The 14890-nt window shown below is 46.4% G+C and overlaps 1 pseudogene across 1 annotated transcript in view; it reads right to left on the bottom strand.

Annotated features, from left to right (window-relative positions):
* Positions 1-6023: 6023 nt before the first annotated feature.
* LOC308577981 (protein CIMAP1C-like) overlaps positions 6024-14890 on the bottom strand; it is a 32981-nt pseudogene continuing 24114 nt past the window's right edge. Inside the window, exon 5 of the transcript in view lies at positions 6024-6508. The product of the transcript in view is annotated as a protein CIMAP1C-like (transcript). The remainder of the gene's footprint in view (positions 6509-14890) is intronic.

The raw sequence follows: 14890 nt of genomic DNA, 5'->3' as shown, positions 1-14890 counted from the left end.
AGTCCCACCGAGGAGTTGATCCACGATATGTAAACAACTCTATTTCTCTCTTTCTCCTCCCAGACCCAAGAGCTCCAACAATGCCTCCCAAAATGGCGACGGCATTTTTAACTGCGTCATTCCAGAACTCTTAGCTTTCCAGCTTCATCTTGAAACATTGCTTTGGATCGAAAGTTTATCTCCACACAGCCTTAAATCCACAGCTTAAGTCCTTAGTTTCTGACTCATTAGGGGAGGGGATTCTTGTTAAATCACATAAAAAAAGGAAGGCAGGTTTTCTCCCCCCTCCCCCATTTGTCATACCATATCTTGACGTATCTTCTCATATTTTATTCTTGTCTTGTTATCAGAGATCTCTTCTGTCAGCAGTCTTTACTCCCCTTTTTCCTTGAAGCATGTGCAATTAATCTTGTCCAAATTGTTTCTTTTAAAGATCATTTGCAACTAGCGGCGCGAATCAGGAACGGCGTCCAGGAGAGCCGGAAATCCCACAGGAGGGCTTTGTGCCTAGTGCCCCCACCCCCATAAATTCGGGGGTGGTATAGGGCACAGCAGGCAAGGGCCGTCCCCCGCACAATTCTGCACCTCCTCCCAATTGCTTAGCCCAGCCATACTGAATTCTGTCTGTTGATCACACTCAAACACAACAAGGGACTAGGGATGGAGGAGAAATGTGATTCAATTTGCATTTAAAGGCAAACCTACTTAATTTGCACTTCCCAAAACAAAATGAGTACTGAAGTGCAGCCATTGTTTGAAATCCACACTTGCTGAATTTTGCAAGGTTGTCCTCCAGTCAAGCCATGTGTCCAGAAATGCATGTATTAGGGAAATAACATACAGAAATGTATTACATTAATTTAAATTGTTTTACAAAAATACATTAGGCAAGTTATACATACAAACTATGTGCATGTTATGAGAAATTTGCACTAAAAATGCTGGTGATTTTTTCTTTTAATTGCAAACTGATGTGGGAATGTGGCAAAATATTTTTAAGGTGACATGGAAATGAGGAGAGCTAAACTTAAGACATGGGTATAGCCAAGGAGGGGCAGATCCAAAAATATTATTGAAAAGCATTGAAAGTACTCAATTATCTGAGGTTCTGCTCCCCCTCAGCAGAAGCCTGGCCCCCACAATGTCTTATTTATGGTGTATTTTTGCCTGTGACTTAAGAAACTGAAACTGAAAGATTCTACCGTCCTTACAAGGGAAGTAACCTAGGCACTATCTCTCATTCAGTTCTGTAGCTTGGGGGTTCCTTCTACTGGAACCTTCGCCAACCTGGGGCTGGAAGCTGCAGGAGGGGAGGAGAGGGCTCTTGAGCTGGGGTCCTGCTCATGGGTTTCCCTTTGGGGCATTCACTGTGGGAGCAGGATCCTGAATTAGATGGGTCATTGGCCTGACCCAGCAGGTTTTTCTTAGTTTCCTATGTTCACATGCTGGTTTAAGAATAATCAATGTAGGTGATGTATTTTGGAGAGGTTCTGGCCCTATCGGGTTCTTTATAAGGGTGCTTTGTATGCTGCCATTCTTTCTGAAGGCACCTTGGTATCTCTGGTCCCAGCCCATGCCCTCATGCCATAGACCTGGCTGTTCCTTTCTCTCCTTGCAGGCTGAAGAGAAGCAGAAGGCCTCAGCTGCATTTGCTCAGCTCCACACTGCCATGGAGATCCTGGGAATTGTGGTGGAGGAGCAGAAGGCCATCTGGCGAGTTTTGGCCGCCATCTGCCACCTGGGTGCTGCAGGGGCTTGCAAAGGTAAGACTAACGGCTGGCAAAGGTGGCATTTTGGGCTGGGTGGTTCTACAAGGAGACTGCTGTGCTGGATCCATCTGCTGCAGCCTGAGAAAGGAGATGATGGAGATGTCCCTGCTTTGCAGGCTGCATGGTGCAGCATTTCAGAAAATCAAGCCATCTGCTTGGGCTCATTTGTCTGAATTCCCTGCCCCCTTTTAGCCTATCCTTCTAGGAGCATTACAGAAAGTCAATGGATCTCAGTTCAGCCTCTCTGCTTGAGAGGCTGCTGTTTTCATATAATGCTGGTCTTGCACAAGGCCTGCTCTTGGAGATCCCTGGAGTGGGAGGAGAGCCAGAGAAAGTGCAAGACCCTCCAATATCAAGAATCACAAAACAGAGAAACCAGTAGGAGAACACTTCAATCTCCCAGGACATTCTATACAAGATCTCAAAGTAGCTGTTTTACTACAAAGGAATTTCAGAAATAGACTGGAAAGAGAAGCTGCTGAATTGCAACTCATTACCAAACTTAAAACAACGGAGACACCTGGTCTGAACAGAGACATTGGATTCTTATCTCATTATACATGACTAAGCCACTTCTCACCTTCTCACCCCTTGCCTTTTCCTGTAAGACCTACTACAGTCGTTAAGAGTCGTCAACAGGCTCATCAGGCTCATCTCAGCTATCTGCCAATCTCCGATTCCCACCACCCTTCTGAGTAATACCCCTCCCCACCTTCTCTATATATAGAAGGATCTGGCAACTTCTGTTTCAGTGTATCTGAAGAAGTGTGCATGCACACGAAAGCTTATACCAAGAACTAACTTAGTTGGTCTTTAAGGTGCTACAGGAAGGAATTTTTTTATTTTGACTATGGCAGACCAACACGGCTACCCATCTGTAACTCCCACAATGAGGTCACTGTTATTCTTCTGTCCCTTAATTTTGACCCAAATGCTCTCACTTTGGCATTGAGGTTCTAAATCTTGGATCTCTTCACAGGTATACACATCCCTGACATATAACGCCACTCCTCCTCCTTTCTTGTCTGGTCTGTTTCTCTGAAATAGATTGTATCCCCCCATTATTACATTCCAATCATGGGACTTATCCCACCAGGTTTCAGTGATGCCTATTATGTCATATTTAGTTTGTTGTACCAAGAGCTCAAGCTCATCTTGTTTATTTCCCATGCTTTGCACATTAGTGTACAGACATTGAAGTCCATTAATCATTTCCCCGTGTCTCTTATTTAAGGATTTTTTCCTCCCACCACTAGGTCTGTGTGCTGTTTGCTCCATTTGGTCTATGACATTTGGATGATCGTCTTCATCAATTGATGGACTCCTACCTTCAGGAGCACTGTCTCCCTCCCCCACATTAGTCAGTTTAAAGCCCTCCTGATGAGGTTTCTGAGATTCTTGGCAAAAACATTTCTCCCAACCGTTGTGAGGTGCAGCCCATCACTTGCCAGAAGTCCATCTTCAAGAAACTGCAGTCCGTGATCTAAGAATCCAAACCGTTCCTGTTTACACCATTTGCGAAGCCAGCTGTTCACTTCCACTATTTTTCCCTCTCTCCCTGGGCCACGTCGTTCAACTGGGAGGACAGATGAGATGACAATTTGTGCATTTAGTTGCTTCAATTTCCTGCCGAGGGCCTCGTAGTCTCTTTTGATCTTCTGGAGGCTATTGCTTGCAGTGTCATTGGTTCCCACATGAACCAAGAGGAAGGGGTATTTGTCAGTGGGTTTTATGATTCCTTGCAGTCGTTCAGTTACATCTTGGATCTTAGCCCCGGGGAGTCAGCACACTTCCCGAGACATCTTGTCAGGCCCACAGATCACTGCTTCTGTTCCCCTCAGTAGGGAATCCCCTATCACCACTACACGCCTCCTCTTAGGTTTGGTCGGGGTTCTTCCGTGAGCTGTCCATTCCAAGGTCGCCTGCACATTCCCTGAGGACTGACTTTGCTGCTCGTCTTCATATACCTGATCGACTGTAATGAGGGAGAGATCCTCAAATGGAGTCTGCTCTTCGTCTTCCATGCTAGGGGAGAGGACCTCAAAGCGATTGTGTATTTCTAAACAATCAGAGCGAACCCTGGGCCTCCTACTTCTTTGAGTCACGTTTCTCCATATATCTGGCTCCTGTGTTGGTGAACTAGCCTCCTTCTCAGGGGAGTCCCCTGTCTCCTCCTTGGTGGAGACGGTGTGCTCTGTTGCTTCCAAGAAGAGCTCCAGCTCTCTAATTCTTTGGAGCGTAGCTACACGTTCTTCCAGTTGCTGGACTTTGTCTTTTAAGAGGGCAATCAACATGCAATTGCTACAGGTAAAGCTGCCTGCAACCTTTGGCAAGATGGCAAACATTGCGCAGGAACCGCAGGCGACTGCAGCTGTTCCCTCCCACTCCATCTTGAGAATGTGTCATTGGGGGTGGCTACAGCGGTCCTCCATCATAAAAAGCGTGAAGACAGGACAAATAACTCCTCCCACAAAAAAACCCTAGGTCTCCCCCAACGAACGTTTGAGACTAGCTCCCCTAAATCTACACGATGGATCAAACTGCGCGCGCTGCTGCCCTGCAAGCTCTGATAAGCTCTTCCCACAGCTAATCACCTGCCTCAACAGAAACCCTGCCCCCTCTGACCTTTGCACAGGGAGAACAGCTAATCAGCCACAAAGAAACACACACACACAAGAAAACCTTTTTTGCTCCTTCTTCAACTGCTGCCCTGCTAGGTCTGATAAGCTCCTCCCACAGCTAATCCCCTGCCTCAACAGAAACCCTGCCCCCTCTGACCTTTGCAAAGGGAGAACAGCTAATCAGCCACAAAGAAACACACACACACACAAAAGAAAACCCTTTTTGCTCCTTCTTCAACTGCTGCCCTGCTCATTGATGTTTTGTAATGTGTTCCTAATGTTGTACACCACCCTGAAATCTTTTGCTAAAAGATTATAAAAAAATTGAATTATTAATATTAATAATAATATTTCACTCATGCACTTGCAAAGAGGTTGGATACAGTTGGCTGGAAGTGCTGTAAAAATGATACATGGAGCAAGAGCAGCTTAGTTCCCATCTGGTTTATAGAAGAATAGAATAGTGGGAAAACATTCCTGTTACAGGATAAATAATACATTGAAAAAAGGCAGTTTAGAGCCTGGTTCTTACGCATTCTTATTGTGAAGTGAGTGAGTTCAGTGAGTCTTCTTCCCAAGAAAGTGGTTTTTGGCTTGTGGTGCTCATCTAGATTAGGAGGAGAGAGCTAAGAACCAGCATTTCTCTTAGAGGAAATTCTGTGTATGTGTTGTGGGCAAGAGGCACCCTCAACCTTGAGACTGATGTGAAGTGCCATAATTTCACCACCAGCAGACAAGACAAATAACATATTTGCTGGCAGGAGACAAACTGTAGCAGAACAGAAATGGTGCTGCATGCAACAAATAAGAGGTTAGGATAGAAAACGATACCCAAGCAGCCCAGTCTCACTCTCCCTTTCATACATTGAATCACCTGGGTATGGAGGGGGAAGGGATGCACAGAGCTCATAAACATAATCAATGTAGCCTACATTTATCAATTGAGAGCATAATGAATGTGGTTTGATGATAGGCATGTTAGAAGGTACATTAGTCATCCCAAGCTGACAAAATCCAAAACTGCGATCTAAATTGGATTTATTTATTTACTTACTTACGCAAAGCAAGTAACATGTAAACAAGTTACATAGACTGCCCTATAAATTCACTCTTTGGAAGGCTCTTCAATATACACTGGTAAAACACAATATTAAAAACAGCTCTCTCATTTTGCATTTCATTCTCAGTGTAAATAGAATAGTAGCAAGGAAAATAAATATTTATGGAGCTTTGTAAAAAAAAAAGGTAATACTTATAAAATTATAAAACTATTTCTTATATGAGCAAAAAGAGCATCTTAGCCTTCTTCCCAATAATCTTCTGTAACAGAAAGCGAATTAAGTGGTGGGGTGAGAAACACTTCACTAGTAATGCACACTGGAAGGAGGAAGGATAGAGAAAGGATTTTGCCAAGAACCAAGGCAGACCCCCTGTCTCACCAAGGAGGGCTATCTAGTCCCCCTCCCCAATTACCTGACCCTGGCATAGCCCAAACGTGTTCAAAGTTCATCAGAATCTCTCCCTCTGAAACAAGCTATTTACACCTGCTTCCTGACACTGTGTCACAATGGAATTATTTGGAGGTGGGTCTACCCAAAGGGGCAAGTCACCTCTGTGGCCTGTGAGTCCACCCTCACTCTTTGAGTAAACAAACTGGAGGTGTGCCATGAGAATACTCAGAGTGACGAATCCCAAGACTGAACTGTGGGGCTCTGGGTTTGTCGGTGGTGACCAGCTCCGCATTGTAGTCAGGGGGTCCTGGTGTATAGTTCTTGCTGGAGGAAGCAAATCTTTGGGAGATGCTGTAGGATGGCTGGTGGCACAGGTAAACATCTGGTTCAGGTATGGTATTCATTGCCGGGCCAGGCCCTCTCACCAGGTCTTTAGCATAGCCCCACACAGAGGCACTGGATGCCATTGAGAGGCAGGGAGCTGCAGGTTTGACAGGCAGCTTTGGACCCAGTGTCTGTGGAAGGGTGTATTGGTTGGGTGCTGGGTTTGGGCTGCTCACCCAGTAGTGCGTTCGAAGGCCCATAGTGTACGCTGGTGCATTCGACTCTTCAAGTGGGTGTATCTTCTCCACGTAGTACTCATTTGGGGCAGGCGTACAAGATATAACTGCAAGCCAAGAGCAGATAGGAGGTGACACCCCCCACTTGGTGCTCCCCACTGTCGAGCATGTGGATAAACCTGTGGATACTGTTGGGAATCAAGCCTTTATCAGGAGAAACTGGCAACTCTCCAGGCACCTGGCTTGATCTCCTGATGACCTCCCTGTCTGCATTGCTAGGTCGCGATAGGCGATCCTTCTCAGCGTGAGAAGAACACACCCCTCTTTCCTGCCCCCCCCCCCGGCAGGGGAAAGAGATAGACAGAAACGTATTTACATGCCTTTATTTCTGTCTTTGCAGCGTTACAGAAAAACACGACTGCTCTCTTCAAACTCCAACAGCCGAGAGACAAACTCCACCTGTACTTCCTGTACAGCTCATATTACACTCTCAGCTAATTCCGGCGCCCTCTGCACTGTGAATTGACTGTCCCTCTGTTTCCCATGGAACAGTCCCAACATTCCCATTATGTTTTGCTTTCAAGCTACCAGCTCGCGGCCGCATTGCTTCTATATCGTAACATACTCCCCCATATGAATCAATGTGCGCTGCGAGCAAAGCGTGATCCAGAGAAGAAAACAAACAGTTGTTATACATATAACACTCCCCTGTTGTTTCAGTTCCACCCTTGGAACTACCCGCCACTGGTTTCCCCAGTGTACCTCTCTGGTAGTCTGACTTCCAAGGAATGAGTGCATCTGCATGACCTTGGCTAGGGAATGTAGTGTTACACTTAGCAACTCCCTGTTGTGTCTTTGTCTCTGACTTAGACACAGCTTCAACCTGTCTTGACTTGTCAACAATAGTAACACACGCAACAGCTAAGTTAGCAAACTCTTTTGAATACCTCTTGGGTGGTACACCCTTTGTAACTCTCTCAGACCTACGTATGAGGTGCTGATCCTCTTTGCTCACTGGTTCAGTCTCAGGACTCTTTGGAGAACCAGTTCCAATAGTAAACAGTGGTTCATCCTTCATTTGTGAAGGTCTAGCCATTGTGTGAGATTTCCTCTCAATGACTGTGTCAACTGAGCTCTTTGAGCTATCACTGTCACTCTGAGTACCACTGTAATCAGTAAAATCATCATCAACATCTGAATTGTCCTCAGTGGGAAATGTGTGAACAATTACTCTCTCCTGTTCAGGAGCACTCTCTAGAAATTTTTTGAGAATCACCTGACCAGATTCAGACAAAATTACTCTGTAGAGACCCTTTTCATAACCCACAAAAATGCCTCTAGCATTCTTTACTCCACCTGGAGCTTCTGTCTTCACATGAGACCCAAAAACCTTAAAATGGGCAACACAAGGTTTTCTACGGAACAGCTTCTCAAAAGGAGAACTTCCCAAATCTTTTGAAACCTTTCTCAATCAAGACTAACAATAACACAATATCGACTCCGCCCAATACTCATGTGGCAAATGTGAACTCAGCAATTGTGCCTTCATGCCATTTTACAATTCTTTGTTCACTTGCACACAGACACTTCTGTTCCATGCTTCTGCAGAAACAGCAGTCTTGTGTCTTGTGCCTTATCCCTTTCTTATCCAGGAAATCCTGAAAATCCTGTAAAAGAAAAACTGGCTTTTCATCTGTGAAAAGACAATCAATGTTAGCATTATGAACATTCTTAACCTTGTCACAAAATTCTTTAAACCTTTCTAAGGCTTCTTGTGGTTTCTGCAATATATATACCCACACATAATGAGAGAAATAATCCACACACACAAGATAATATCTTGCATTGCCTCTAGATGGTGCTAGAGGACCAATCACATCAGCATACACTCGCTGAAAAGCTTTGATTACTTGCGTCGTCTTCTGGACTTTTTTTTGGGGGGGGGAGTTATTTGTCCTGTCTTCAAGCTTTTTATGATGGAGGACCTCTGTAGCCACCCCCAACGACACGATCTCAAGATGGAAGGGGAGGGAACAGCTGCAGTCGCCTGCAATTCCTGCGCAATGTTTGCCATCTTGCCAAAGGTTGCAGGCAGCTTTACCTGCAGTAATTGCATGTTGATTGCCCTTTTAAAAGACAAAGTCCAGCAACTGGAGGAACATGTAGCTACGCTCCAAAGAATTAGAGAGCTGGAGCTCTTCTTGGAAGCAACAGAGCACACCGTCTCCACCAAGGAGGAGACAGGGGACTCCCCCTGAGAAGGAGGCTAGTTCACCAACACAGGAGCCAGATATATGGAGAAACGTGACTCAAAGAAGTAGGAGGCCCAGGGTTCACTCTGATTGTTTAGAAATACACAATCACTTTGAGGTCCTCTCCCCTAGCATGGAAGACGAAGAGCAGACTCCATTTGAGGATCTCTCCCTCATTACAGTCGATCAGGTATATGAAGACGAGGAGCAAAGTCAGTCCTCAGAGAATGTGCAGGATGTTAGGATATTTCCGTTCCACCTTAAAGGGAGCAGGCTTTGGGGAGTCACAGAGTCTGCGCATGTCCTGATCACAGGATGTTTTTGTTCAGATATTCCTTTCGTTTTTGTCAGATGGTCAGAGACGCTGACTGAGAATGGACGTGTTTTCTTTTGTTCTGTTCATGTTCTAAATAAAGTCTGTAAAAATGCTCTTCTGCTCTTCTGCGGTGCAAGCTTTTGACTGTGCTTTCTGCTGAAAGAGGGTGCACCAAGCCCTGGAATGTGGCTAGGAATTCCAAAGGCTTTGTGCCCCTAACTGTTGGATCCATTAGTGTCCATCATGAGCCCCCAAGCCGGAGTTCTGGACGTCCATCGGCCTCCCGTAGTCACGCAGATCCAACAGTTAGGGGCACAAAAGCCTTTGGAAATTCAGGCTGCATTCCTAGGCTGGTGCACCCTCTTTCAGCAGAAAGCACAGTCAAAAGCTTGCACCGCAGAAGAGCAGAAAAGCATAAAGTCTGTAAAAATGCTCTTCTGCTCTTCTGCGGTGCAAGCTTTTGACTGTGCTTTCTGCTGAAAGAGGGTGCACCAAGCCCTGGAATGTGGCTAGGAATTCCAAAGGCTTTGTGCCCCTAACTGTTGGATCTGCGTGACTACGGGAGGCCGATGGAATCTCCGAACTCCGGCTTGGGGGCCGTGATGGACGTTATCTCCCTGGCAGTTTCCCAACAACAAGGTTCCGGGCCCAGATTCATAGCACCTACAGGAGAGTAAAGCTGCAACAGACTGCGTTTGAGGTATGTTGGGGGAAAAGCGAAAGGAAAGGGACGCTTTTCTGTTTTACCTCGCAAGGAGCCTTTGATCTCCGGCAAGGCCTAATTGGCCTGCGAGCTGAGCCAAAAAGGCTTCGTGATTAATGGCTGCCAAGATAAGGAGTCTCTCGAGTTAAAATAGACTCACGGCTAATTGTAAAAGCTGGAATGGAGTTTTTCCACGCTTTTGAAGCTTCAGAGGCCACTCAGTGCCCAAAGGCAAATGCTGAATGCCCTAAGTTGGATGGGCAGAATTATGAAACCTGGGCAAAATGGTGTGAGAGTTTGCTGCGTCAGTTTGGGGTGTGGCATGTCGTTTCTGAGCCCCCTCCGGTTCCTCTGACAGAGAGATGGAAATCGCATGATTCGAAAGCGATAGACGTAATAGTCCTATCCGTATCTCTTGAGGAAATTAAGACGCTGGCTGGCAACACCACTGCACGTGGGATGTGGACTGCTTTGATGAAAGCTCACAAGCCAATAATCCCAGCCCAGAGTTTGACTGCATCGGAGGTCCTAGCTGTTTCCCAGAATGCGAATGAATGTAGGGATGCTGAGGGCACCGGTTGCAAGCTGCAGGGGGAGCTGACCGTCACGTCATCCCAGGCAGCATTCCAGCCTCCAGGGGGAGCCAAGGAGTCGGCAGCTGAGAGCTCTGGTTCTCGTGAGAACCAAGGCCATCGCCTTTGCAGAGGCCGGAAAGGCAAAGGTAAACACAGGCAGCCGCCTGCAGATGGCCAGGAGCAGAGGGAGGGTGAAGAGCCCGCGCAAGGGAAAAACAAAGCGTTGTTTGCTGGCTCAGCTTCACCAAAGGCTAAAGGCACGTCTGCTGACCAGAAACAGGGGGGCAAGCTGCAAAAGCCCACACCAGTGGAAAACAAGGGTTTGCTTGCTGTAAGGACTGCTCCAACAGCCAAAGGCAGCTTTGTTGTTGATTCAGGCTGTACGCGCCACATTTCGAAGGATCGCCATCTCTTTATCTCCTTCAAGCCTCAGGAAGGTGAGATCCACCTGGCTGATGGAAGGACGTTGCAAATTGCAGGAGAAGGGACTGTGAAACTTGCAAGTCTGCACACTACCATCAGTAATGTACTTTTTGTTCCAGGAGCTGCAAGCAACTTGCTGAGCGTCCCACAGCTTACTGGGCGTGGTTTTCAGATTTCCTTCAAGAGGAGCATCTGTGTCATCAGTAAAGGAAAAGAGGACTATTTGCATGCAAAGTTTATGGATGGTTTGTTCCATATATCTTATGATGACACTGCTGTTGTATCTAAGGCTGATTCTTGTTGTGTTGCACAAACTAACAAAGTTCTTCATGCAGGTTGCATTCACGATGCGCATCGAAGATTTGGTCACCTCTCTTGGAAGGCACTGGCCAAGATGCCAGAGGTGGTTGAGGGTTTGAACATCAAACCCTGTAAATTTCACATGAAGTGTGTATCTTGTGCAGAGAACAAAGTGAAGGTTGCTCCAAAAGGCAAGGAGTCTAGCAGGCAGGCTTCCAAACCCTACCAGCTAGTACATGCGGACCTGGTTGGTCCACTTGCGCCCTCTTTAGGAGGAGCAAGGTACTTCATGATTCTGATTGATTCTTTTTCCAGGTACATTCATGTGTATTTGCTCGAACAGAAATCGCAAGCGTTTCCGAAGTTTAAGGCATTCTGTGCTTGGTTGGAGAATGTGCACGGTAAACGTATTTCTTCTTTGTTTACTGATCGGGGCGGGGAGTTCACTTCTCAGCAGTTTGAAGCTTTCCTGACTGAGAAGGGAATCCAGCATGACATGTCAACGCCCAGATCGCCATGGATGAATGGTCTTGCGGAGAGAGCAAATCAAACATTGCTGCAAGGAATAAAAACCTTGTTGCATGATGCCAATCTCCCTGATAAGTTTTGGGGGGAGGCTCTGGGGAATTTTGTTTACGCGTTTAATCGCAGATTGTCATCACCCATTGGTTGTACCCCCTATGAGAAGATGTTTGGCAAGAAACCCAACACCAAACACATGAAAATCTTTGGTTCGGACATGTGGGTACGCACACAACAAACCAACAAGCTTGGGAAGCGTGGGGCACATGGTTTGTTCATGGGGTACGAAAAAGGTGCATACAGGGTATGGATGACTGACTCTAAGTCCATTAAGTTCACAAGGAGTGTTGAGTACAATCCTAAGTGGGGGGAAAATGTGGGAATTTTCCAGAGTTACCCAGAGGAGGATGAAGGTGATGTCAAGCAAGCAGCTAAAGATGAGAAAGCTGCTGCTGCTGATGATGAGGATGAAGATGATGATGATGATGATGATGATGATCAGAGTTCGGATTCCAGTTCAGTGGGCGGCGCTGCTGCTGATGTCAGTGAAAGTGATGACACAGCAGACTACCAGAGCGCAAAGGCCTCAGTCAGACCATCTGATGCGTCTGACAATGAACTGGAAGAACCACTGTTCACCATTGGTCACTTTTCTCCTAAGAAAGAGGAGATGAGTCCAGAAGACTTGCGTCTAGTACGTAGATCTGAAAGGGCGACCAAGGGCAGACCTCCAAAGAGGTATGCTGATGAGTTTGCTAAGACAGCAACTGCTGTTCTTGGTAGCTCAGAGAAGGTATGGGAACCTTCAAGCTTCAAAGAGGTTCAGGAGTTAACCTCTAAAGATGCTGAGCCTTGGCTTAATGCCATGAAGGCTGAAGTTGATTCCTTGAACAGGAACCAAACTTGGGAACTGGTACCGGTAGTCCCAGGAATGAGACTGGTTGGCAGCAAATGGGTCTTCAAGGCCAAGACAGACCAGAATGGCAAGGTAGTCAGACACAAAGCCAGATTGGTTGCCAGAGGTTTTTCACAGGTACCAGGACAGGATTACCACGAGACCTACTCTCCCACAGTCAAATATGAGAGCATACGGCTAATGCTCAAGATCGCTGCGGAGGAGAAACTGCATGTTACCCATCATGACATTAATACAGCTTTTTTGTACGGGGTTTTGGGGGAGGAGCTGTACATGCTTCCACCTGATGGGATGGAAATACAGAAGGGAATGGTCTGTAAACTGCGGAAATCCTTATATGGTCTCATGCTTCCACCTGATGGGATGGAGATACAGAAGGGAATGGTCTGTAAACTGCGGAAATCCTTATATGGTCTCAAGCAGAGTGCCAGGTGTTGCAACACAAAACTCACTGAGACATTGCTTTCTCTAGGTTTTCACCAGGGCAAAGCTGATCCATGTGTGTTTGTCAAGGAGGAGGGGCAAAACAAACTGTATTGTTTATGTTTTGTTGATGATCTTCTGATGTTTTGGAAGAATCAGGCATTTTACCAAAGCACCCTAGCTCAACTGAAGGAGCACTTTGACATGAAGGATCTTGGTGAGGTACCCAACTATCTTTCTCTGCAGGTGGAGAAGGACCAAGCAGGTAATTTTCTGGTACACCAAACACAGAAAATTGCTGATGTATTAACCAGGTTGAATTTGGTTGATGCAAACCCAGCAGACACACCGATGGTGACAGGTTACCAGGTAGACAGTACTGCTGAAGCGTTTTCTGACACAACGCTATACAGATGCATTCTAGGCAAGCTAAATTTCATTGCCAGATGTTCAAGACCTGACATAGCTGTAAGCTGTAATCTGCTTAGCAGACATGCCAACAATCCTACGGTTCAGGATTGGAAAGCTCTGAAGCGCATAGCCCGCTATTTGAAAGGGACTATGCACTACAGGCTGAGGTTCACCAGTCAGAAGACTGGAGGTCTTGAAATCTTTGCAGATGCAAGTTTTGGAAGTGACACCACGGATGGTACAAGCACTTCTGGAGTATGCTACATGTACAACCACTGCCTGTTTGACTGGTTGTGCAGGAAGCAGACAACAGTGAGCCTAAGTTCCTGTGAAGCAGAACTCAATGCTCTGTCATTTTCACTCATGGATTGTGAATGGTTGATGCAACTGTTTAAGGACATCAGAGTGTCTGTGAAATGTCCTGTACAAGTGTATCAAGACAATAGATCTTGTTTGGCTTTGCTGAACTCGGAGAGTTGCAAGCAGAGAACCAAGTACTTGCAGATTAAGCTACATCGTGCAAGAGAGTGTATTCAGAAAGGACTGATTCGGGTGTCCTACATGGCAGGAAATGAAATTCCTGCTGATCTGTTGTCTAAGGTTGTTAACAAAGAACAACTTAAGGTTTATGTACAAAGGTTGCAATTGGGTGAACCACAGGTACAACAGGTTACACGGAAAGGGGGAGGATGTTAGGATATTTCCGTTCCACCTTAAAGGGAGCAGGCTTTGGGGAGTCACAGAGTCTGCGCATGTCCTGATCACAGGATGTTTTTGTTCAGATATTCCTTTCGTTTTTGTCAGATGGTCAGAGACGCTGACTGAGAATGGACGTGTTTTCTTTTGTTCTGTTCATGTTCTAAATAAAGTCTGTAAAAATGCTCTTCTGCTCTTCTGCGGTGCAAGCTTTTGACTGTGCTTTCTGCTGAAAGAGGGTGCACCAAGCCCTGGAATGTGGCTAGGAATTCCAAAGGCTTTGTGCCCCTAACTGTTGGATCTGCGTGACTACGGGAGGCCGATGGAATCTCCGAACTCCGGCTTGGGGGCCGTGATGGACGTTATCTCCCTGGCAGTTTCCCAACACAGGCGACCTTGGAACGGACAGCTCACGGAAGAACCCCGACCAAACCCAAGAGGAGGCGTGTAGTGGTGATAGGGGATTCCCTACTGAGGGGAACAGAAGCAGTGATCTGTGGGCCTGACAAGATGTCTCGGGAAGTGTGCTGTCTCCCCGGGGCTAAGATCCAAGATGTAACTGAACGACTGCAAGGAATCATAAAACCCACTGACAAATACCCCTTCCTCTTGGTTCATGTGGGAACCAATGACACTGCAAGCAATAGCCTCCAGAAGATCAAAAGAGACTACGAGGCTCTCGGCAGGAAATTGAAGCAACTAAATGCACAAATTGTCATCTCATCTGTCCTCCCAGTTGAACGACGTGGCCCAGGGAGAGAGGGGAAAATAGTGGAAGTGAACAGCTGGCTTCGCAAATGGTGTAAACAGGAACGGTTTGGATTCTTAGATCACGGACTGCAGTTTCTTGAAGATGGACTTCTGGCAAGTGATGGGCTGCACCTCACAACGGTTGGGAGAAATGTTTTTGCCAAAAATCTCAGAAACCTCATCAGGAGGGCTTTAAACTGAC

This window comes from Podarcis bocagei, assembly GCF_964188305.1.
Source record: "Podarcis bocagei genome assembly, chromosome: W".
Lineage (NCBI taxonomy): Eukaryota > Metazoa > Chordata > Lepidosauria > Squamata > Lacertidae > Podarcis > Podarcis bocagei.
This window is presented reverse-complemented; position numbering and strand designations above follow the sequence as displayed.